Source organism: Adiantum capillus-veneris, chromosome 26 (genome assembly GCF_014529385.1).
Source record: "Adiantum capillus-veneris isolate H3 chromosome 26, ASM1452938v2, whole genome shotgun sequence".
Lineage (NCBI taxonomy): Eukaryota > Viridiplantae > Streptophyta > Polypodiopsida > Polypodiales > Pteridaceae > Adiantum > Adiantum capillus-veneris.
Window position 1 is genome coordinate 49,858,539 of NC_140956.1, and position 24,291 is coordinate 49,882,829.

At 41.3% G+C, this 24,291-nt stretch overlaps 1 pseudogene; it reads left to right on the forward strand.

Moving 5' to 3' along the window:
- The first annotated feature begins 977 nt into the window (after nt 1-977).
- LOC147423415 (uncharacterized) lies at nt 978-17,621 on the forward strand (annotated as a pseudogene).
- The last annotated feature ends 6,670 nt before the right edge of the window (nt 17,622-24,291 follow it).

Consider the following 24,291-nt stretch of genomic DNA (forward strand, 5'->3'; position numbering starts at 1 on the left):
ATCATACCGTACAGTAAAATCCAACGTTATGTATTCACTGACCAAGCAATGACTCTGCTACAACTATGGGATCTCCGAGTTGTGTTGCAAGCTACAAGAATTGCTTTTGACGCAGACATCATCAGGCAAGTTCTTGATTCTTTCGACACTGAAGATGGCAGTGCCATGGTAAATGGTAGGAAGGTGTCAGTGACATTGGAGACCATAGCTTTTGCATTCAGAATGCCCAACGAGCCCAAACCATCTGTAGCAACTGCACAACAGATAAGTATAGCTCTGAAGGAGGATGAAGCGGCTAAATGTAAGCGCAAGGCAAGTGGTCAAGGAGTTCCAGTAGTAGGACTGGAAGCTTCCACTGCTTATAGGTTTGTAGCCGAAGCAGTAAGCCTTAAAAACAACCCAACGTAAGTATCCAAAAAACTTTTTGCTATGCTGTTGGCCAAAATATTGGATCCACAGGTTCCTATCAACCTTTGTCAAATTCTCTCGCCAGTGTACTCCAGCAAACTGCCAAGCTAAAATCTCAAAATGTTTTCAAAGCTTGGTATGTTTGGCAATTCCTGTATTGGGCTACTGCTGCAGATGTTAATGAGCAAGTAAAGAAGGCTTGGAGTGAGAAGCCAATTTCTGAGCCTAAGAACATTGAGCTGTCCTTAGACGACGAAGCAACCGACGGTCAGACTACTTCAACAGACCTGAAAAGAAAAGCAGCTGCAGAACAGGTTGGCAGTTCAAAGAAGTCGAAGACTACACTGACAAAGAGCAGTGAGTTTTTGAAGCATATAGAAAGCCAGGTCAAGACAGTGAATACTGAGAAAGTTGTAGTGAGCCAGACAAAGCAGCAATCTGATCAGAAGACTGTGCCTAGCCAATCAGTAGCACAAAGTGCAGTTGCTACTGATCCTGGAAAAGATCAAGCCAAGCCAGCCACTTCTAAGAAGAAAGCAGACTAGTCAAGGGACAAAGGCAAGAGCCAAATGGACAAGGGGAAAGGTCCAGCTTCCTCGACTGTGCCAGGTGGAGTTCCTACTCCGAATACTGAACGCATTCTACAACTGGTAAAACAGGACAAGTTGCAGCAAATGCAGACTAAACAATTGAAAGGGCATCTTCTACTACATAAAGCTGATTATGCAACTTTACCCTACATGGCTCCAGTGACAATATATGAGCCTACTGATTCTGATCCAACCACAGTTAAAGACAGATGTTCAGTCCTCATACAGTCTTCTTGGAATACCATTGTCAGTTGTATGGGACAACTGATGGAGGCTGCTCGATCAGAAGATGAAGTGAAAAAGCTTAAAGCTGACTTGACGGACAAGATCAGATTGAAAAGCTCTAAAAGCTCGGGAAGAGCAGAACATACAACACAGGGTACTGGAAGCTCATTCAGAAAGGACTAATGAGTTGTTAAATAAGAAGCTAGCTAAGGATGAATTTGAAATAATGATCATCAAGAATCAACGAAATGAAGCACTGAGAGCTGCAGAACGGGCTGAAACAATGCTCAGGATGAAGCGAGCGGAATTCAAAAACCTGTTAATTTGCCATACAGCTCTGAAGGCCTCGCTGATTGAAAGATACATCTATAGCAGCTTGGCTGAAATTCTAAATCCATCGGGCAATGCTGTTTTCGATTTAGAGAATTTGAAGTCCTTGATGGAAAATATGCAGAGTGATTTGCAGGACAAGGTGACTGAATATAATACTGCTCTGATGAATCAAGCTATATTAGATTATATTGAGCAGTAGACTTCTCCGAATGAGGAAGAAGAAGACAAGGAAGATGAAGCTAATCAGGAGGAGGATGATCAAGAAGCAGGGCATACAAATGATGATGATGATGCCCCACCACCATCTCCACCTCCAGGACCTGGTACTGGTGGTACACGGCCAACTGAGCCAGGCTAGAATGAGGGCCAGCAGGAAGGACAGAATGAAGGACATCAGTCGGGTAACCAGCAGACTGAGGAGCAGCAGCCCAGTCACACTGGGAATCAGCCAGCTGATCAGTTCCAGCTCAGCAAGGATGCTAAAGGAAAAATGAAAGTGCAGGATGAGGGACCAGTTGTTGATCATCAACATTCACTGCAGCTCATTACCCTGAATAGGCAATTGAGACATCAACAGGCTTCCATAACCAGACAGTACCTGGAGGATGATGATCTCTTGTCAGACTTGGAAATATTTCAAAGGCTATATGTTGCCAGGGAAATTGTGGAACATTGGAAATCAGCAGCTTTCCATGATAAAGAAGCTTGTTGTTTACCTACGCATCCCAGTACAATCCAGCTGTTGGAACGAGTTCCTGAATGGATATTCAATGCTGATGAGAGAGTGGCAAACCCGCACTTGCAAAGGCAGCCTACTGCAGATTGTCGCTCCCTTGCCCTGGAACTAGAACTTCTGCTGGGTAACAAACCAACTTACCGATGTATGAAGGATGTTAGGGTATAACTCAAGGAAGTTTTGGTACAAAAGCAAACTGCCAGAGGTGTTTTGGATCAGAGAGTCAAAGCCATTCTTGAGGACCAGACAGCCACTAGCAAAGGACCTCATACTATAATGTCAATCGGAGCACAGGCAACTGCTCTTCGAACATTGTTCCAGCTAGTGAGAATCACCAAGAAGATGATGCAGCAAGAGAACCAGGTTGTTCTCAATTTTTTAGAATTCGTGCCTGAATCTCCAAATCTCTTGTATGTTGTTCCAGCAAGAGAAACAGAGCTGTCAAGATTCTTTCCAACACTATATCCTCAAAATCCAGAACTAGTTGATCGCCTTACATACTTCAAAATCATTGATGAGCTTCAGGATTGGTATGAGCGATCGACTGTGGAATGGAAGACTTGGCAAACGCTGTTCAATGATGCTCTCCAAATCAATGATATTCAGGCACTGAAAGAGGAGATGCATAGGATCCAGCTGTGCATGGGCCAGTGGAAGATTCAAATCAGAGGACTAACCAGGATTACTAATCAGCTACTACAACTTACGGTCGAATCTTCTAAATTGCCTAAAAAAGACATTGCAGCAAAGCCGAGTCTGACACCACAGTACAGGGAGATGGCTGAGATTCTTTTCGAAGCTCGAGTCAAAACTGATCAGCCCCTTCCAGAAGGATGGATCCATACTGCTTCGCATTGTCATAAGCTGGCTAGAACCAGAATTAGCGAGGGCAGGTGTACACTCTATGATCCTGACACCAAAACCTATCATTCCCTCACGCCTTATGAAGTAGAGATGGTCACCGACCGGCGGGATCAGCTTCAGCAGGAGGCCATTTACTGACTAATTCAGAAGGAGAATGCTGGTACTGGGACTTCTCAGGCACCCTCCAGGTCAAAGAGCAAACGGAAGATGGTCAAATGGAAGGATACTGGGTAGTTCCATCTCATAATTCAGTGGTGACTTTTCTCTTTAGCAGGCAGGTGGAGATGAGAGCTCTACCTTGGCCTGGTGAGAGCTCCACCTTGGCCTTTTCAGCTGCCTACTTGCAATCTTTGTATGGCCATTCTATCAGTGGTCAAGGCGGATTCCCAACATCAAAACCAGACGGTGGATTTTTTAGTCTCACATCAGAAACAGACAGGGGAATTTTTCAAAAATTTTGGAATCTTGCAAAAATTCAAGAAAGAAGGGAAGGATGTAGACGGCTGATAGTTCACTATGTGGGAACGTCTTCTTAGGAGATGGGCAACGAATTACTTAGTAGTTACTATGGTAATTACTACAGTAAACCCAAAGTGTATAAATAGGGCCCATTACATTGTAATTGGGTTGGCAATTGTTATCATTTGGGTTAGCGCCTTGGCTATACTTGTACTTGAGAATCATTGGCAGTATTGTCGGTTGTACTTTCTCTCTGTAAATCATATTCGTTGTAATCTTGATCTATAATTCCAATCATGGCATATATTCTAGTTATACTTACTTCTCGTCCAGTCTTCTGAATCTGAATCTGAATCTGACCCTCATTTTCAATACATAAGTTTGATTCTTATTTCAGTATCCAAATTCCAGTATAGTCTCTTATTCCTGTCCAGTCTGCTGTCTGAAATCTTCTACACTAGTAGCTAAAATCTTCCAACACTAGAATCAGCTGTCTCAAGAGATCAGCTCCAATTCTAGTAACACTCATCTCTTGTATGGTTTGTCCACTTTCTCTCAATTAGGCACCATAGAGTTTCTTGGAGGTCAGACTTAACTAGAGGAGCAAGTCTCTGAGCTAATCGTTCTATAAGCTTCATTTGCTCACTAGATACCTTTGGCTTTATAGTGGGTTGGGTTCATGGCGAATCACTCCTTTGAGAAGATGTGTCACTCTCACTCTGACTATCATATCTTCCCAAGGTTCTACTCTGATTTGGATAGGATTACGTTATAGGAGGTGGTGATGGTACATATGGTCCTTGAGAAGGCATGTATGCCCTCTCTGTGATCATTTCATATTTTGTTATTGCTCTAGAAGGGAATCCAGGTGGCTTCTTCTTTGGAATTCTTGTGTTTGGTGGAGGTATTTGTGGTCCTTCATTGACCAAATGTCCACCTCTATAAAAGTAATGTTGTATGGTTGCATCTGGGTACAACCATGGTGGCAATGTAGCTGTGCTTGTGTCAAAATGTGGATAGATTGGCACACTTCTTACTTGGCTTGCCACACCTCTTGTCATATCTACAAAAGTATTGATAGATTGACTTTCCATCCTGATGATCTTAGCTTTCTTAATGTCAGGACCACTCAATACTCTCAAGATAGTCCTTAATAAGCACCTTTGGCCCTTTGTGAGCCTCCTCAGAAGTTAAGAATTTGTGACTCTTTTGGTCTCTGGAAACTAGTTCTGGGTACCCTAAAAGTTTGGAATTAGGAAACCTGGGAAAAGTCTAGGTGTGTGCTATTGCCTTCAAGATTTTCTCCTAGCTATATCTGACTCAATTTGGAGTTTTCTATCAAAAGTTAGAGCAGTTTTGGTGAACTGCACTTGAAACATCACTCAAAACAATTTCAAGATCAAGAATTTTTGCTTGTATCTTGACCAAATGTGACCCAAACTTGTAGAAACTTGGTCATTAGGCTTACTTTATGCTGGCAAACACTTCTATGAGCTCAATGTGAGTTTTCACCTCCAAAATAGGGCTAGAGACATTATACGTGTATAAAGTCTTTTTTCTTAGTATGAAGAATTTTTTGCAGATTTGTGCTTAGAATGGTGTGCTTATACATCACGTATAGTCAAAAATTCAAAAAATGTTCAAAATCACAAAAAACACATCATACGTGTATAAAGTCTTTTGTAGCAGAATGAGGTGACTTTTTTTCCACTGATTCCTTATCACTCAAGCAACTCTCAGCAACTTTCAGAATTCAATTTGGACATTTTTTGGGTGAGTTATGATCAATACCAGCATGAATCTGTCTAGATCTGTCTTTTGCTCTTTGCAAGCCCAAATGAGCTCCAAATTCAATTAATTTTTGGCTAGGGACTTCTTTTATGCTCTAGGACACTAAGGTATACTCAAATGTCAGTTTTGACCCAAATTTTGGCCAATGAGACGTCATATGCGTATGAAGTCTTTTGGCTTAGAATTCACTTATATTTCTACCCAAGGTACTCCTTGATGCATACAAAAAGATTATGTGATTACAACAAATTTTGGATGTCAAAACTGCTCAAAATCACTCTTTTTCACCTTTCCATTCTTGTATCTGCAAAGTCTCTGTACATGCAAAAGTAGGTGTCCAAATGAGTTGAAATTTTGCAAGAAAGCTTAAGACATCATTGCCCAACTCTCTGTATGGTCATAAGTGAAATTTGACTTTCAGATTTGGCCTTGAGACTTTATACGCGTATAAAGTCTATGTACTCAGAATTGGCCCAAATTTGGTGAGTAAGCTTGTCTTGAGGTGCTTAACACCCTGGCATGCTCAGATCTCAATTTTGGTTCCTAAAAGTGTCCTCTAGACATCATACGCATATGATCTCTAGCTGATCAGAATGAAGTGAATTTTACTCCAGAGGTTCCTCACTACACTGGCAACTCACAGCAAGTTTCAAAACTGAATTTTGACATTTTTTGAGCAAGTTATGGCCAATAGGAGCATTCACTTGCCTAGATGCATCTTATGGTCTCTGAAAGCTCAAAAATTGCTCCAAATTGGGTGAAATTTGGCCTATATGCTTCCTAGATGATATATATCATAAGGGTACACTCAATCCCAATGGTGACCTAAGATTTGGCCTCTTTTGCTCAGATTTTGGTTATGTTTCTACCAAAGGTGCCCCTTAGTGTGTAGAACAAGAATACGTGCTCACTACAAAATTTGGATGTCAAATTTGCTCAAAATCATCAGTTTTCACAAGGAAATCCTCTGAAAGAGTAAAATCCCCTTAACTCTTAGTCTATAAGTCCAAATGATATGAGATTTGGTGTATGTGCTCAACACAACATGCAAAAGATGGGTATAATATCAAAAGCTTGAAATTACTACCAAAATTACCCTTGAGACATCATACATGTATGAGGTTTTCTGATAGATTTTTGGAGAGAATTCATCCACAAGCATCCCCAAGTCGCTAGCACTGGTTTTTAAGCACTTCTACCAATTTTCATGCAAAAAATGTGCTCAAAATCTCAGGTTTTTGTTTTTCTCGTTTCAGACACTTCATCTTTTGTCTTTTGGGTGTCAAGAGTTGGTCAAAACTCTAGTTTCAAGGTATACTTGAGGTAAAAACCCCCCTTTTGAACCCATTGGTGTATTCAAAATTTCAAAATATTGTCTCAGGATGGTGCTGGAGACATCATACGAGTATGATGTCTATTGTTTTATATTTTAGATCTATTTCTATTCTAAGTTCCCCTTATCATTAGCAACATGTACATGTGTTCACAACAAAATTTAAAGCTCAAAAGTGCTCACAAACACAAGTTTTTTCTTTTTTCAATCACAACCACTCTATCTTTTGGATTTTGGTCCCCAAATCTATGCCAGAACTCCCCACTCAAGGTGTTCCTAGGGTAAATGATACCTTTTGAACACACTGTTAACCTCAATTTTCTAGTTTTGGTCTCCAGATGCCCCTTGAGACTTTATACGCGTATAAAGTCTAAGTTTCAGATTTATAGTTTTCCAACACAGAAACCTTGCACATGCCCTCTTACATGCTTAGCACCAATCAGTCATGCAAACATGTCAGTCAAACTCTTTTTATTGTATTCTCCATGATTTCAAATGCAACAAGCACTTTAGCAAATATATCAATGATGAATAGCTCTAGATCAAAATCAGATTACTTACCTAAAGCTACTCCTACAAATAATATGGGGTTTTGCATCTATGCGTAGAAAAATGCTTCAATGCCACACATGGACTAGCAAACGCTATTATCACTTCACAAACCACTCACCCACCACAACAACTACTCTAATCTACAAATCCTAACTAACCTATCTAGTCGCAAACCCTCGGCCAGACACATGCTTCCTGGCTATCCACTTGATCTGGGAATATCCTCTTCTGGATCCATTTAAGAAAAATGCTTTCTTTAGCCTAAACTAAAGCAAGCAACCATGACAAGAGTGTTAATAGGAATACCTACCTAAGTCCCTTTGTCCCCGTCAACGGCGCCAATGTCGCGGGAGCGAATCACACCACCCATAAAGTGCATGCAACACAACCTAGATTTACATAATGCCAATCAAGGACACAGATGACACGATAGGCACATGGGGGAAATCTCTTTAGCTTGTCAGGCTAAGACCATCCTACACATAGAACACTCTGGAAGGCCAACTATACCACAACCTAGAATCTCACTACACTCAACTACACCACCTAGGCCACATACACACAACGGAAGGAAACTTAATAAACCATGTCAAAATCATACAAAACTTAAGGAACACCATCCCCTCACTAGGATACACCTATCCCTAAGCCTCTACACCCGAAATCCTAGCTCTAAACCCATCTATGAAAAACGCGTATAAAGACATAACCGAATTCTAAAAGTGCCCAAAACTAAAATCTATGAGTACCTATGCGTCCCTTATGTCGCCACGATTCTAATGACTACTTGCAAGCAAAAAACAGACATCATTTGATATACTTATGGCCATGAGCAGCTCGTAGATGTGCAAGCGTGTATGCTCCATTCCCGTGAAGAATGCTTGGTGTTGTCACATATCTCTTGTCGAGGCTATTGTAATGGTGCAGTCGGATCCATGACGCGATGAACGAGCGGGGAGTAGTGCTAGGATGAAGCTCACGCTCTCATTCTTCCTCTCTCACACACAGTAGACGGCAGCGCTAAATCTTGATTATGATAAAAGTTTTTTACAAAAGTGACCTAGGTACCTTATTTACTAAGGCTACCTTAGGTTAACCAAAAATAGAGTTTGAGGGGTTAAATGGTTTGGTATTTAAAATCTGGTAGTGCCATTGCACCTTGCTTTTTGCAACTAGACTAGCTACTTATTACAGATGATGTTTATGACCATAATCCGCAGCATTCCATAACTCTCAAAGAATAAGGCTTTGGTGAGTTATGCCGTGTTGTTGACCTAGCCATCAACAATAAGTGAGGAACTAATTCTTTCTCCTATGAAATGTTTCTTCTTCCTCTTCCATACCCTCACTCCGTGCTAGCTCTCTCCACCTTCGAAGGTGTTTGAGGTCTTGGGACTAAGGCTTGGGATAGTTAAAGCTTTCTTAAAAGTTTATGTTATGCTTGTGATGCATGAAGCTTTCTATCTTCAGTGCATCACCTAGGTCACAAGGAACACAAAGATTGTATTGTAACAAGTCTCTCTTAATGGGAGAAAACATAATACAAATGCCTATTGGAGGGGGGGACCGGCTCACAAAAATCCGATCCTCAACTGTTGTCATGTTCTCTAAATTCTCTTTCTTGCAAAAGTATTGTTCATGCCAAGTTAACTATTTGCTATGTTTATGTTGTTATCTTCAACTATGTTCACCCGCTATGCTCACAAAGTAATTTCTTAAAAGTATTCTCATTAATTTCCGCTACTCTCAAGTTAATAGCCCAATTCCACTACAGTCGGCTATACAGAATATGCTTGAATCCTAAGAAGTGTGTATCATGGCTTGACAAGGCAAAATTTTGGGGCACATTGTGTCCAAAAATGGTATTAGCACGAACTTTGAAAAAAGTTATATTTGAGCTTCCTAGGCCAAGAAACACAAAGCAAGTACAAGGCTTTATGGGCCATTCTGGATATTACCAAAGGTTTATCTACATGTACGCTGTCATTGCAAGACCATTGTATGAATTGACAACCATTTTCATATGGATAGAATAGTGCGAGGACTCTTTTAATAAGTTAAAATATTGTCTGACCTCTGCACCCATCCTTAAGTCTCCAGATTGGAATGTAATTTTCCACGTGCATATAGATGCATCCAATTTCACGATTGGGGCCATTCTAGCTCAATCATGTGAAAAAAACATGGAGTTTCCAATTTCCTATGCTAGTCATCAACAAAAAAATGCTGAAAGAAACTACAAAACGACAAAGCGTAAAGGACTTGGCATGATCTACACTGTCAAGTCAGACGCTCTTGTATTTGGTAATTAAACCATTTCAAACTGGATGCATCATACGGTGGTTTATCATCCTACTGGGGTTTGACTTTACAGTGGTAGTAAAGAAAGGCACAACTCATAAACAAGAAAACCATTTGTCTTGCTTATTGTCAAGAGAATTGGCAATAGGTGTAGATGAAGACTTACGAGATGCATATTTGTTCAGTATTGAAATGATTCCTAAATGGAGCAAGCATTATGTACCACTAATGACTATAGGTTAGCTAGATATACCATTACCAATTAGGGAGAAGCAAACATTGATTCAAGGATCATCGTCATTGACAATGCTTGCAAGATGGCTGTACCAATTGGGGCAAGATGGGGTTTTATGCCTTTCCATTGAGCCATTCAAAAAACCTCATTATTTTCAATAGGCACACGTAACAATAGGGGGAATGCACATGGCAAGAAGCCAAACAGTAAAATGAGTGTTATGGGCAGGAGTTTGGTGACCAACACTAAAGTTTGAAGTCCATGAATATGTTCACAATTGCCTCGTGTGTAGAAATCAACCTCCTAGATCACACGCTACATTGTTTCATGTTTCGGTAGCACCAAAATGGAGCCAATACATTGTTGACTACCTCATGTAGCATTTATTGCCAAGAAAGTTAGCAAGGCTTGCCAAAAAGCTATATAGCTTGAAACAAATGACTATGCGCTAATAGCAAATCAACTCTATAAGAGAGGAAAAGATAAACAACTTAAATTGTGCATCACAGAAGTGGAGCACATCAGAGTACTTGAGCAAGCCCATGCAGGCTTATCCACGGGAGACACAACAACAAAGCCGATAATGACTGTTGAACTATGGTGGCTAACCTTGTTTCAAGATGCAATGGAGTTTGTCAAAAGATGCAATGAATGTCAACGGGTGAAAGTACCTATTCATCGGGATAACATGCCGTTATGACCAATGATGGGGGCATGATCTTTTGCTGATTGGGTTATTAATGTTTTCAAACCCCTTAACCACCCGCACATAGGACCAGAGCACAATATATTATTGTTGCCACAGATTATTTTGCCAAGTGGGTAGGGGCTAAAGCCATGCCAAAAAATGATGCAAGAGCTACTGCATGTTTCTTGTATGAATATGTCTTCACTAGGTACATGCTACCCATTAAATTTGTAAGCGATAGAGCAACACACTTCTTGAACAAGGTTTTCCCCTATGTACTAGATGAATTCATGGTAGTACACAAAAAATCAGCATTGTACCACCCACAAGCAAATGGACAGGCTGAGAGCACGAATAAAATTCTTTGAATAGTACTCACAAAGATTGTGGGAACTTCAAGAACAAATTGGGAACTCAAGCTGCAATCAGCCTTATGGTTTTATTGTGTGGCATATGAAACTGTCGTAGGAATGACACCGTTCAACTTAGTGTTTGGCTTGGATGCAATCTTACCAATTGAATTTCTAATTCCAACACTACAAGTTGCAAAAGATCTTGAATGGACATGCCATGGGATCTCCCATAGGATTACAAAATTAGATGAGTTTTGAATGTGCTCAGTAGCAGCAATGTATGCCTAACAACAAAGACTCAAAAAATTCCATGATGCCCACATCACCAACAAAGAATTCAAGAAAGGCAACCTAGTTCTCGCATATACCTTGAAACAGTACACGTCCAAGCTTAAGAAGAGAGGAATGGGACCTTATGTTATCCATGATATTTTCGCAAGTGGCGTAGTTCATCTCGCAACACTTGATGGTGAACCAATGGCTACTAGGTCCGTGGATGTAGGCTCAAGAAATATCATGAGACCCTGACTCTCGACCTCCTCAAAGGGCTACATAATGCTAAAGAAAGAAAGCAAAACAAAGAAAACCAAAAACAAAATGCCATTGCAGAAGCAAAAGAATGAGCTACAAAGCTAAGATGCCAAAGACAATAGGCAGATTACACCATCAAGATTAAGCAAAAGGCCACAATTATGCGCCATGAAAGAAATTGATGGGTATATAGATCAACGACACCCATACATATTGGTACATTTAGGAGACAAGAAGGTCAAATAGTTTGCACTCATGGACATAGGAGCTGATGTCAACTCCTTAAGATATGAATCATGGGAAAGCATGGGCAAACCACCAATGAAACCATCTACAACCACACTTGCTTCCTTTATAGGAAAAATCAGCGACGTGGAGGGTTATCTTGATATTTATTTGTACCTAAATGATACTAATATAAGTCATAGATTTCATGTGCTTAGACTAGGTAAAGCAAACAATCAAGTTATTTAAGGACTACCTTGGCAACATGTTTACAATGGTATACCCACTTGGAAGCGAGAAGGTATCACATTCGAGGTCGAGGGACAAGAACACTTTGCATCATTCTTGGGAGATGAGTATTACTCATCAAATTTGCATAGTGAAGGTGACAAAACGATGCCAATTGCAGATAAGAACGAGTCCACCAATCCAATCCAAGAAGAGATAATTCACCTCAATGGCAGCCACACCTCTGCCAAGAAGAGTACAGATGCACAATCAGAGCAATAACACTTTATGGATACCAATGAAACTTGCATAGGAACAACAAGGACAAGCATACATGTGGATACCACGCAAATCACAACCACCACAAGTGCAGCCACAACAGGTGCCACCATCTTGAGTCAACCCATCAAAAATCAAGACAAACAGTAACACCCAACACTGCACTATAGCCACCAAACGATTATGCAAACAATGAATTTCAAAATCCATCTTGCAAGAACAAGACTACTACAGGAGTGGAACTAAGATATGGCTTCCGAAAAAGCAACCACCATGACATGCATTCCCAACCAACGTACCCACAACCATGGCATCCAGAAACATTGCACTCAAACAACAAGAGTGGCACCGCCACTAACAACAAACCCATTGAATCAACCCACAAGAAACATCGAACCAGCCATGCCGATATGAAGGGCTATAAGACAAGAGAAGGGAAAATGGGTATCAAAGATAGCAGCCATTTCTCACCAACACCCACACAAAAAAGATACAACTTTCAAGCTTATGGTCTCTTCAACCTCGGCTAAAACATCACAATCAAAAAACAAAAGCTCCTGCTCAAAGAACAATAGGTTTGCTATCTTACGCGACCGACGCAACATGAACGAGCTTTGCCAACACAAGCCCTTGGACCATAGCTACTCCAAGACCTTTCTCTTGCACAGCATCACTCTTTGGCATGCATTTACTGTGAACACATACTAGGGCCATATTACACAGCCAAGCATTTGTCACATCTTACCACCACCCATGCACACGCATGCCTTGAAAGGGGAGGTATACCAATCTTTGTGCAACACTCATGATTGAACTGCTAATACACAAGAAAGGTTGCACACGCAAGCAAAAGGGAAAAATATGTACAATCTGGAAGATATTAGGCAACGCTGCTCATTTGCGTACTTCTTGTAATGATTTTGAGCTTGCTTAACATTTTGTCAAGCAACTTGGAGCATATCAAAGTGATCTTGGAGAAAATCCTTCAGCTCTTGAAGTATCTCTATAGCCAACCATTGTAACTGGTGACCTAAGTTGAAAATTGTACATAAGCATGAACGGACTAAACCCTGTAATGACATGCTTAGCACTATTGTAAAAGAAAATCCAATATAGGTAAGATATCTTCCCAATTGGTTTGCTTCTTGCTTATGTATGTTTGTAGCATATCCTCAAGCACTTGATTAACCTTTATGTCTAACCATTAATTTGTGAATGACCAGCTGTACTAAAATTAATCATAGTTTCCAATTGTTGGAAAACAACTCTCCAAAAGTGATTGTTGAATTTTTTTATCATGATCGCTAATGATACTAGCTAGAAGACCATAGAGTTTGTAGATATGCTCTACAAATAGTCGTGCTAACTCCTATGTCTGAACCACAGTTTTAGTGGGAATAAAGTGACACATCTTTGTAAGACGATCTACAATTACCCAAATGGCATCATGGCCTCAATTCTTAAGTGGTAGTCCTATTATAAAATCCATAGAGATACTTTGCCACTTTCCTTGTGGAATCTCTAACAGATGCAAAAGGCCACGTGTCCTAAGCCATTTTGCCTTGTTAACCTAGCACTATTGGCACTTAAGTACGTACTCTTGAACATCATTTTGCAACGCTCATCAATAAAACTATTGCCAAACCAAAGCATAAGTCTTACAAAAACGTTGTGATTGGCACTTGGAATATCCTGACACTCATATAAAAAAATGTGGCTCTTCGTGTCTGAGGTTGTTGGCACACATACTCTCCCCTTGTAGAATAAGTAGCCATCTTCAATGGAAAAATGTTTCCATTGAATGAGCTCATCCTGAGAGAGGGTGGAGCCCAATGTGGAGGAATGATCTGCACCTGCAAGAATATGTGTGGGATCCCTTTATAAAACTACGCTCCACACTTTCTCATATGACTAATTGTGTACACACTTACCATGTAGTGACTCCAAAAATTCAATTTTAATTTTTGTGAAAGCTAATGAATTGAAGTGAGGCATTTGGTTTAGTGCATCTCCAATAACATTAATCGCCCGTGAGGATATTGTAGTTTACAGTCATAGTAGCCTTAAAGGATTTTTGCCCACTAGGCTATACAATCCTTTAAATCAATTTGAGTAGTAAACCATTTTATGATTTCATATGGTAAAAAAATACCTCAAACTAATGACGCCACTTTTGTAAAGCATAATAATGGCATAGAGCTCCCTCTCATAGATAGAGTAATGTTTTTGAGCCCTATCCAATTTCTTGCTTTTAAAGGATATAGGTCTTCCCTCCTAGAGAAGAACTACACCAATAGCCTTATCACTAGTGTCAATGCCCGCTACATAAGGTTTTAGTGGATTAACAATAACTAGGAGCAGTTACCTGTCAAAGCTACTTTGAGCTTTGTGAAACTACTCTCTTGGGCATCACCCCAGTGAAAGGTTGTACCTTGTGCTTTGAGCTGATTTGGCATAGGAGCAACAATCTTCGCATAGTCATGGATAAAGTTATGATAGAAGCTTGCCATGCCCTGGAAAATCTAAAGTTCCTCTATCGTAGTAGGGTGAGGCCATCAAAGAATAGCATCAACCTTGTCAGGTTCCATGTTGATGCCCGAATAGGAGATCACATGATAGAGGTAATGGATCTCTGTCTTGAAGAAACTGCACTCGCTTGGCTTAACATAAAGTGCGTGAGCTCATAGCAAATCAAACACTAACCGTAAGTGTTTGAGGTGCTCATATTTAGTCCTATCATAGATGAGGATGTCATCAAGGAAAACCACAGTAAATTTTACAATATATGGACTATCCATGAGTGTCATGAAAGTAGCTTATAATTAGCCCCTCGTTTAACAGATTATTTTATAGAAAAATTAAGTGACCATAAATCTTAAATGATTTGTTATCTTACATTGAAATTGAATATGTCTAACTAATATTACATTGAAGTTAAATGTGTCTTACAATCCTTAATCAACCATCAGACCAATAGAAACCAAATTTTTTGTAATTTGTGGTACATGTAGCATATCAAGAAAATATTGCAACTTGCCATCTTGCATATAAAGTGCCACATTTCCAACATGGGTTATGGGATGAGCCGTGTCATCACTTGTTTCGACAAAACTTGGTCTTTTAGGATCATGCACATTATGAAACCATTCACCATGACTGGTCATGTGATTTGATGCACCTGAATCCACATACCATACATTACTGCCAAAATTTAGATACATCATCAAAAATTGAGTTAAACACCTGAATAGCCTTTCATTATCTTCATTTGTCTTACTTGAAGATGCATAATTAATTTGTCACAATTTCCCATTCTTGATGTTATTCTACTTTTTGTAACAATCAGCCTATACATGCCCAAGCTTACCACAATAGTAACAACATCATTTTGTTGCCTTTGATTATTCTCGCGAAATCCAATGCTTGCAAAACTTGCTGTATACTCTGAAGCGGTACCAAATTCACACTATCTTTCAAAGATAGCAACCACAATGTGCGTACATACACCCAAATAGCTCTGTCACAATTTTTGTAGCACACACAGTGTATGTACACCTAACATTGATGTCTGCAGATCAAAAACAAAGTTTTATAAAATATTGACACTTACCAATAGTGCATGTAGCCACACTCTAAGTAAAAAATGGAGGTTTAGATGAATTCAAAATGCAACTTTGCCTCAAAACATTCATATCAAAGGACATCCAAAGGATGCCTATGCCTTCAACCTTGTGAAGATAGCTCCTCAATATGATACTGTATGCTGCTGTGCTAGAAGAGCTCCTGGCAATGGTGTAGTAGCCAACACAAAGGGGAAAGAGGATGAAGCTCTTGCCCTCATATCGCTTCCTATGATTGCCTCTCAGTTCCTTAGCTTACCAAGCTCTAATACCATGAAAAGATGCAGGGGAGGGGTGGCTTAAGTTTTTGCAAGCAAACACACACACACAAAACCCTAGAGAAGAACACACAAGGTGAGAGACAGAAACTTATTCTTCTTCTTCTTCACTACTCAAAAGAGGTCTACAAAGGAGATAACATAAAACTCATACATAGTAGAGTATATAAAAGTGGTCCATAATGTGAACACGCTGAAGTGAGGTGGGAGGTAGGTAAGGACTAGTCGGTCTAGTCCAACTATTGAATCTCTGCAAGAGATATGTCGATGTCGAATACCTCCACACCAATGGTCAGGTACTCATGGCATGAGTGTCATCTCATGTTGAACTTGACATCTCAACCCTTATGTTAAATGAAAATGTTGGGCTCTTCAATATGATTAAAAGAGCTAAGATTTTGTTTGACCCTACTCATCCTATTATAGATCATACACCTGTTAATATTATAATTATGTTGTTTATCCGTAACAAATCTACATTAGTCACATTCACATATGGCCAAAAAGTCTAGGATGTCTTACTCAATGGGTGGATTTGGTTAAACAAATACGCCATTTTCATTGTTGATAAGGAAATTTAGAGGTTCAAAAATGAAGAATACTGATCTTTTTGAAATACAAAGGCTAATCAAGTGGTTCTCTTAACTTGTCTCCAAAAACTTTTTGCGGAAAGCAATAACTTATTTCAACATTTCTTAGGTTAAAACAGGACAATTTATTCGTTTGTGTTTCATTAATAAAATATTGGAATTCATTAAATTCAAAGTCTTGTATATGCCTCTTATCATATCTTTTGAACCTTCTAAGTTAAGTTTATTTGATGTCTTAACTTTTGGCTAGTCTTATACATCCAATCTTTTTTTTTCTTTTTGTTGCAAAACCCACAATAGGTGGGTGGAAAGATTAGATTAATAAAACAAAAAAAAATACATCATATGACCTGCTCAACCGGAGCCAGGCCACCAACCGATACAGACCAGACCTAAGACTCAAGGTACATCGGCTAGCCACCCCATCGCAACAAAACCAAGGTACGTCGGTTAACAAGGGGAGCCACCCCACCGCAATACAAACAGACTAACTATCAAGCAAAGGATGAAGAAAAGAGCTTACAACCATAGAGGGCGGAGTCCAAGCCTCCATCACCGAAGGCCGGTAGGGGTTGCCACCATGAAACTCCCGCTGTCACCGGAAGACAACATGACCCCGACCGCCAGACCAACATATCCAAAAAAGATGCAATCAATAGATCAAACACTCCCAAGCCCACTGGATCACGGCCCACAACCAAAACTCCCACATCTAAGAAGCCACACAGTCAAAGGATCGACTGCACCATCCCGAGCCACCACACAAACATCACAAATGACCATCAACCTGAGCCGCAAACCGAGCACGATCTGAATCTGTTCCGGCCAAGATGCAGAGTGCCAAAGACCGCCAGCCAACAAACAACACCACAAGGAGTAAGAGTCCATTCGTCGTCCACATACCACAGCTCTGTCCGCAAGTGGCCAAATCCGCACAACCATCATCAATACCCTGGCGAATTATTCTCCGTCGACACGAGTGCAGGTAGCCGCCAAGCCTGAGTGGCAAACATTTGTCAAGCCCGACCTTCTTCTGAGTACCAAAGTGGATGGGGCAGCCGAGGGCTCCATCCCTGGTGTCATAATAATCAATATCTAATTCTCCTAAATGATTTTCTCATGTTAAACTAATCATTTAATATGGGGAAGTTCCAGTGGAAAAAAAGCTAGAATATTGGTAAAGCTAGCAGACCGGCCACAGTAGGGATCCAAAGGAGGGAAAATAGGGATCCAAAGGGGGGGCCATCTTCAAAAAAGCAACTGCAACAATGGGCTTAAAAGACCCTAAGGTTCAGCCCATTAAGACTTCCAAATTGCTAAGGCTCCAAAATTGAAAGGTTGTGTCCAAAGGTCAAACATTGGGGGAATTGGATGCTTTGTGTGTGTCCCAAAAGTCTTTGTCAATCCCTACATAGGAGGGGGCGAGCCTTGCAAGTAGGGGATGAGAGAGAAATTCACACACACACACACACAAGCTCCCTTTACACAAAGGGAATGAGCGACACATGTCAGCTTCTTAGCCCAGATGCCCACAAGGTTTACCCAATTCCTATTGGATGGTCTTGGAGGTGGACCAATGAGAATTAGGCTAGAGTAAATCTAGTTTAATTAATTTATAAACACTTAATAAAAGAACCAGCAAGAATTAAGCTCTCTAGAAGACTTTTGGATAGTCTCCCAAGGCGACCAATGTGCATTCAGCAGCCCAATGGCTTGCCTGATTCTTATTGGCCAGGAGGCAAAGGGTCCAATGAGACTTTAGTTGAATTAAATAATTACCTAAATCTCTCACAAAAGGGGAAAGGGGGACACATGTCAGAAGGCTATCACTTATGTTGCTTAATTACCATTGGCTAAGCCTGGGGAGGTCCAATAGGATGCTTGCAAGAGCAAATAGTAAGAGAAGTCGACCAAGAGAGAGAGGGGGCTGATTTTTCAAAGGCATTATCACCTACACACTCACACAAGATCATGCGTGAAGTAAAGAAGACTCTCTCTCCTTCTCAAGCTTTAATGGAAAGCTTATCACCTACTCCAAGCTTGTGAGAAGGGAGGCCTACACCAACAACTCTCGGCTTTCTGATGCAAATCCAACCAAGAGCCAAGCTTCAATGCATGCTCATCTCCTCTACCATGCTAATTACTAAGCTAAGCTATGCTAATATGAGTGATATGTGAGGAGATGTACATCTTTCTCGTAAGAATACTCCTTCTTCCTCTCAATCTACTCTCATACCCCGCTAGCTCTCACCATCTTCGAAGGTATGTGAGGTCTTGGGTCTGAGACAGTGAGGGAATTGATGTTTTGTTTGATAAGTGTTTTGCGTAGTGCATGAAATTTCCATCTTCATTGCACTAGCTAGTATTGTAAAATGTCTCTCTTGATGGGAGAAACCATAATACAAAGCCTTTTGGAGGGGGGACCAGCTCCATGCAAATCCGGTCCTCAAATGTTATCAACTGCTTCATTTCTCTCTCTTTTGAAGTATTGTTCATGCTATCTAACTAGGTGTTATGCTTTTTGTTGCTCTCTTCACCCAAGCTCTCTTGTTAATCTCATCAGGAATCTATCTAATGAAATGCTCACTATGTTCATGCTATTTTCCGCTACACACAAGTTACTAGGCCATTAAATGTTACATTGGTATCAGAGCACAAGGTTTCTCTTTTCTTGCTCAAGAAGGGAGGTCCTCAAGCTAGCTATAAATGGTTGGTACTATTAATGGCATGTGAGCAAGTAGAATAGGGATTTTTCAGCCTTGCTGTGCGCCTGCCTTTGTGTAGTTAACGGGGCATCAGCGTCGAGAGCTATGGTCTTAATAGTGGAGTCCTACGGGGCTTGCCTATAGCTTAACCACTATTGACCTATTAGAAGCTTGACAGGAGCCGATGCTATTTTGGTGTTGAACGACCCTCTCTTCTATTCCTTGCAATTAATGGTATTCGAGTCACGTGTACAGTAGCTTGAGTGCTCTTTCTAAAGGGGTAAAGAGGAGTAGCAACTAGGGCTTGAAGTGCCAAAGTACACCTAAAATGTTTACACCTAAACGTTTTTAGAATGACTGACAATAGTAAAGAGAGTGAAATTAATATTGATAATTTTGATTTTGCTAATGAGAAAGCTACTAATGATGCCCCGATGCTTGTTAACTATCTTGTCTCTAGGCTTCAACAAGCCATGGGCAATCCATCCCTCCAAAGTGAAGTTGAACGGTAGCTTCATGCTCATGGGATTCCTTAAGGTCCCCACCATGACGAGAGAACACATCGGAAGCCTCCTTGCGAGACTTCCAAAAGAGGTCTCTCTCCAATTCCAGAGGAAGAAAAGGATCCCTATGAAGGGATCAGACATTTGCTTCTTGATGACGCATCTCCTTCTCAAAGGAGAATTCAAGAGCCTCCACCGAAGGAACGAGAAAGAAGTGAGTCTCCCGCCACGTTGGTGCAGGCTGCTCCACAAAGACGATGGACTAAACGCTCTCCATCACCTCCAAAACGGAGAAGACCATCGCATACTTCTCCAGACCATACTTCAAAGAGGGATGACAAAAAGCAAGAGAAGAAAAAGGCAAGAAAGAGGACACCCTCTTCTCCATATTGTTCATCCTCTTCCTCTTATGAAAGTGATGGTCAAGACAACAAAGATCAAGGAAAGAAAACGCGAGAAAGAGGTCAGCCTCTTCTCCATGTTCCTCAAATTCTTCATCTTCTGAAGAAAGTATGGTGCAACCTTTGAACCATTGTTAGACGGATACGCCGCGACGGATGTCAGCACAACGAGAACTCACCTAACATATAATGTCAGCTAAGGACGAATCTCGACCCGCAGACGTGTGGAAGCAAGAATAAGGTGTCAACCTACACTCGACCAACTCCTAACTAATTCCTACAGAGGTCTCTACCAATTGTCTAAGTCACAGCCTTCAAGAGTGCATAAGAGAAAACTTCCTACAACGCTTTCTAGAGCCAAACACCCATCAAACAATCTCGAAACACCATAGAACGTGAAGGAGACCCTACTAATACCAATAGGTCGCTCTCCCTAAGGTCTATGAACCAAAACCCCAACCCAAAACACCCGGTGCAAAATCACGTAGGATGTCTGGCCAAAATTTGCAAGTCTTTGTTTTCGAAATCTAAAGTACCTAATGTGTAGTTCTACTCAATGTGAACGCGTGGATATGCTGCAATGCAAAATCGGACAACGTATGCTCACCAAATCACCGGATGAAGCTCGTAGAAGGAGCTCGCAAAATCGGACCGTACGCGCACAATGTAGGTATCAGCACGTAGCTCTCGTCGGGTGCAACACGCTACACTTCTCCGCACTCCATTCCGACCACCGGTGCACACATAGCATCAAGATAAAGCTCACACTCTCTCTCGTACACAGTACGCTCACTGACAGACTTCAAAATTTGTTTTTAAAATGACAAAAGGTTTTTTCATTAAGGTCAAAAAGTGGTATAAATACCTTACAATTTTCAAACCCTAAAGTTCCAAATCAACCATCTACTCAATCTAACTATCAAAACTGGGATACAATATGGAATCTTCTGTAAGCCCCAATATTTACAAGGTTTTTAAAATGACAAAAGGTTTTTTCATTAAGGTCAAAAAGTGGTAGAAATACCTTACAATTCTCAAACCCTAAAGTTCCAAATCAACCATCTACTCAATCTAACTATCAAAACTGGGATACAATATGGAATCTTCTGTAAACCCCAATATTTACAAGGTGAAAAATCAGGTTTCCTCAATATATGAATAATTACAAAAATGATAATCTTCCGAGTAGTTAGTTTCCGTGGGGTGTGTCTAGCTTCTAACACTCCCCCTCTCCTTGCTCATGTCATCCACGACATGGCCGCTGAGCTGCTTCTTCATCGTATGGTCTCATGCATCTTGATCAGTGATTCGTATCTTGCATGCAGATTCATCATTGTTGGGCCAAAAATATCATTGTTTATTGTGAAGAAGCCGGTGTCGAACGCTTCTTCAAAGGCCTGGAGGTGATAGGATGGTAGAAAAATTATCCTTTGATACAACGCATGTATCACCTCCTTGGAAAGCTGACCAGACAGATCATAAGCGCATCTGTAAGTATCTTGGAAGAAAAAGATATTGTCTATCACCTGGCCTGGCTTGAAAGTCTCAAATACTACTAAAAGTGTTTTGCAGATTTTCTTCATCATGATGCACGTAAGGTCAGGTGAGCCAGTGAACAATTTGATGGCGCCGTTAGGGTTTTCACCATGTATTGGACACTTATTCTCTCACCTACCTTCAAGCCCGGCAGCTTAGGGTAATTCAGCCAAGTGGGTTGGCTCCTTTGTAAGATCTCATGTGCTTTCCACGTCCTGATCCTTGGTAGTAGACAAAAGCTGAGGTCGTCTCTGATGTTTTTCGGTGCCTCTACCAAGTGGATTAGGTATTGTGGGTACTTTGTGAGCCAGGCCTTCCTCCATTTTGGCTGAGAGTCAACAATTAGCTTGACCCCTTCTGGTTGGGAGATGTCTGTGTTGTAGAGTGGCACGGTTGGCTCTTCTCTAATCCTCTTATTGATGGTGGCGGCTTCATATTTCAGCAATGGATATGGGAGAGAGGGTTGAAGCCATTCGCGCCTGAGGTTGCTGGCGTCAATCTTCTGGATGGTCATGGACTTGAATACCCTCTACTCCCACTCCAAGGCTTCCTTTGTTGTCTCTCTGATCTCCACCTCTATTGCCTTACGCATCGTTTCTTCCTCCTGTGTCAGATCTTGTGGCTCTTGAGAGGATCCTTCTAGAATTTCCTCTTGCATAGGTGTGTCCACCGGATCTGCCACATTTTCTAAATCAATGCCTTCATTGGCCGCTGGCCCTGTGCCCTCTTGCTCTCCGGCTTGCTGTCCTTGCAGCTCCTCAATTTGCTTTAGAAGTTTCTGTTTTCTGTTTCAGCTTCTTCGCCCATATTTACGAGGAGGTCATTCAATTCGGCGTTTATCTTCTCCGCCTCCTCGAGCTTTCTTTTGATACTTTCTAATTCTTCTTGCAGGGATTTTTGGTCTTCTTCCATTTGTGTTTGCATGACAATAGACCCTTCTGCCATCATCAATCTTTGCTTTTTCTCTAGAGTCAGCTCCTTCTGAAGTTCTTGCATCTGTTCTTCATAGAGTTGACTTTCCATAGTGCTGTGAGTCGAGCTAGTAGCTCTGACTCTGGCAGGGGATGTCCGCAGCCTCTGGATGGTCTGAGCTTTCACTTTGAGCTGGTCCCTAAGCTCAAGGACCTCATCCTGGCTGGCTTTTTGATCTATCTCCGCCTTTTCTTTGGCATTTCTCATGGCTTTGACTTCTTTAAATTCCTCAGCCAGCTGTAGGGTCAGGTTATTCCTTTCCCTCTCGGCATCTATCAATGATTTGCTGAGTTGCTGACATTCCTCTTCAACTCTTTGCATTCTTTGTGTTGCTGCCTAATTTTCTTCCTCCATTGCCTGGCATCTTTGCGATGCCCTTGCTAGGCTGGCCTGTAGCTCAGCTTCTCTTTCTTTCTGCCTTTGACTTTGTCCTTGCAAAGAGTCTACTTCCATCTTTATCTTCACTTCAGTGGCCTTGAGAGCTGCCATCTCACTTTCTGAAGCCATGGACTGCGCTCTTAACCTGGTTAGCTTCGTCATCACCACATCCCAATCGTTGGAGGGCGGGTGCAGGTCTACTGTATCTGTGGCCATTTCTTTTAGTTCTACTAGCCTGATGCTTTGCAATTGTTCCTTAGGCCCTGTGCTTGCCAAGTCGAATGCGACTGTGGCAGCTTCTTCCTTTGTGTATCCCACAGGTAGCAGGTCCAAAAATGTGTGATATGAATCATCTGACTCTTGTTGCTCACTTCAAGGCTTAGCCTCTTCCTTTGGCTCCGGCTCCTGGCTCTGCTCTTGCTTGGCCTCTTCTCGTTCCTCTGGTTTGTCTTCAGCCTCTTTATCTTCTTGTGGAGGGCTGCTAGGAGGTGGTGAGGGCGGTGGTGAGGGCTGTGGGCTGGCCGGTAGAGATGTAGTCTTTTTCTTTAGATCTCTGTCTACTTTTGTTTTTCTTTCTCTCTCTTGCTTGTCTAGCAATTTCTGTCGTATCTGCTCCACTTCCTCTTCTGTAAAAGGTACATGCGGTATATTTTCTGATGCGGCATCAAGAATCTCAAAATTTTTGATATAATCCTCGAATCTCTCCCTTTGCACTCTTTGGGATGATCCCGACATTGACTCTAGAGATGGATTCCAGAGTTCACTCAAATCACCTTTAAGGGCTCTCTCTGCTCTGAAGCTCTCCATCAGCCGCGCTCTAATCTTGCCGCTTTTTGTAACTTTGTCTCTTTCACCGGCACTTGTGCAAACTCTTTCTTTCCTTTCTTTTGCTCTGGCTGCTCCTCTTCAATAGGCTCTAGCCGTCTTTTCAATCTTGTAGCAACCCTTGGTGCTCTTTGTGGCTTGTCCTCTTTGTCTTCTTTGAGCCTTAGCCAGTCATTCTGAGACGGGGGGTGAGGCCATCTTCCTTTTGCATGCAATGCCCCATAAATCACCTTAGTGATTAGTTCTCCTGGCACAATATATGTTGGCTTCTTGTTACCCATCTTCACTAGGTTGTCATGTATATATGCTGCATAATTGATTATCTTTGGGGTGCCTTTCGTCATTGCCCAAG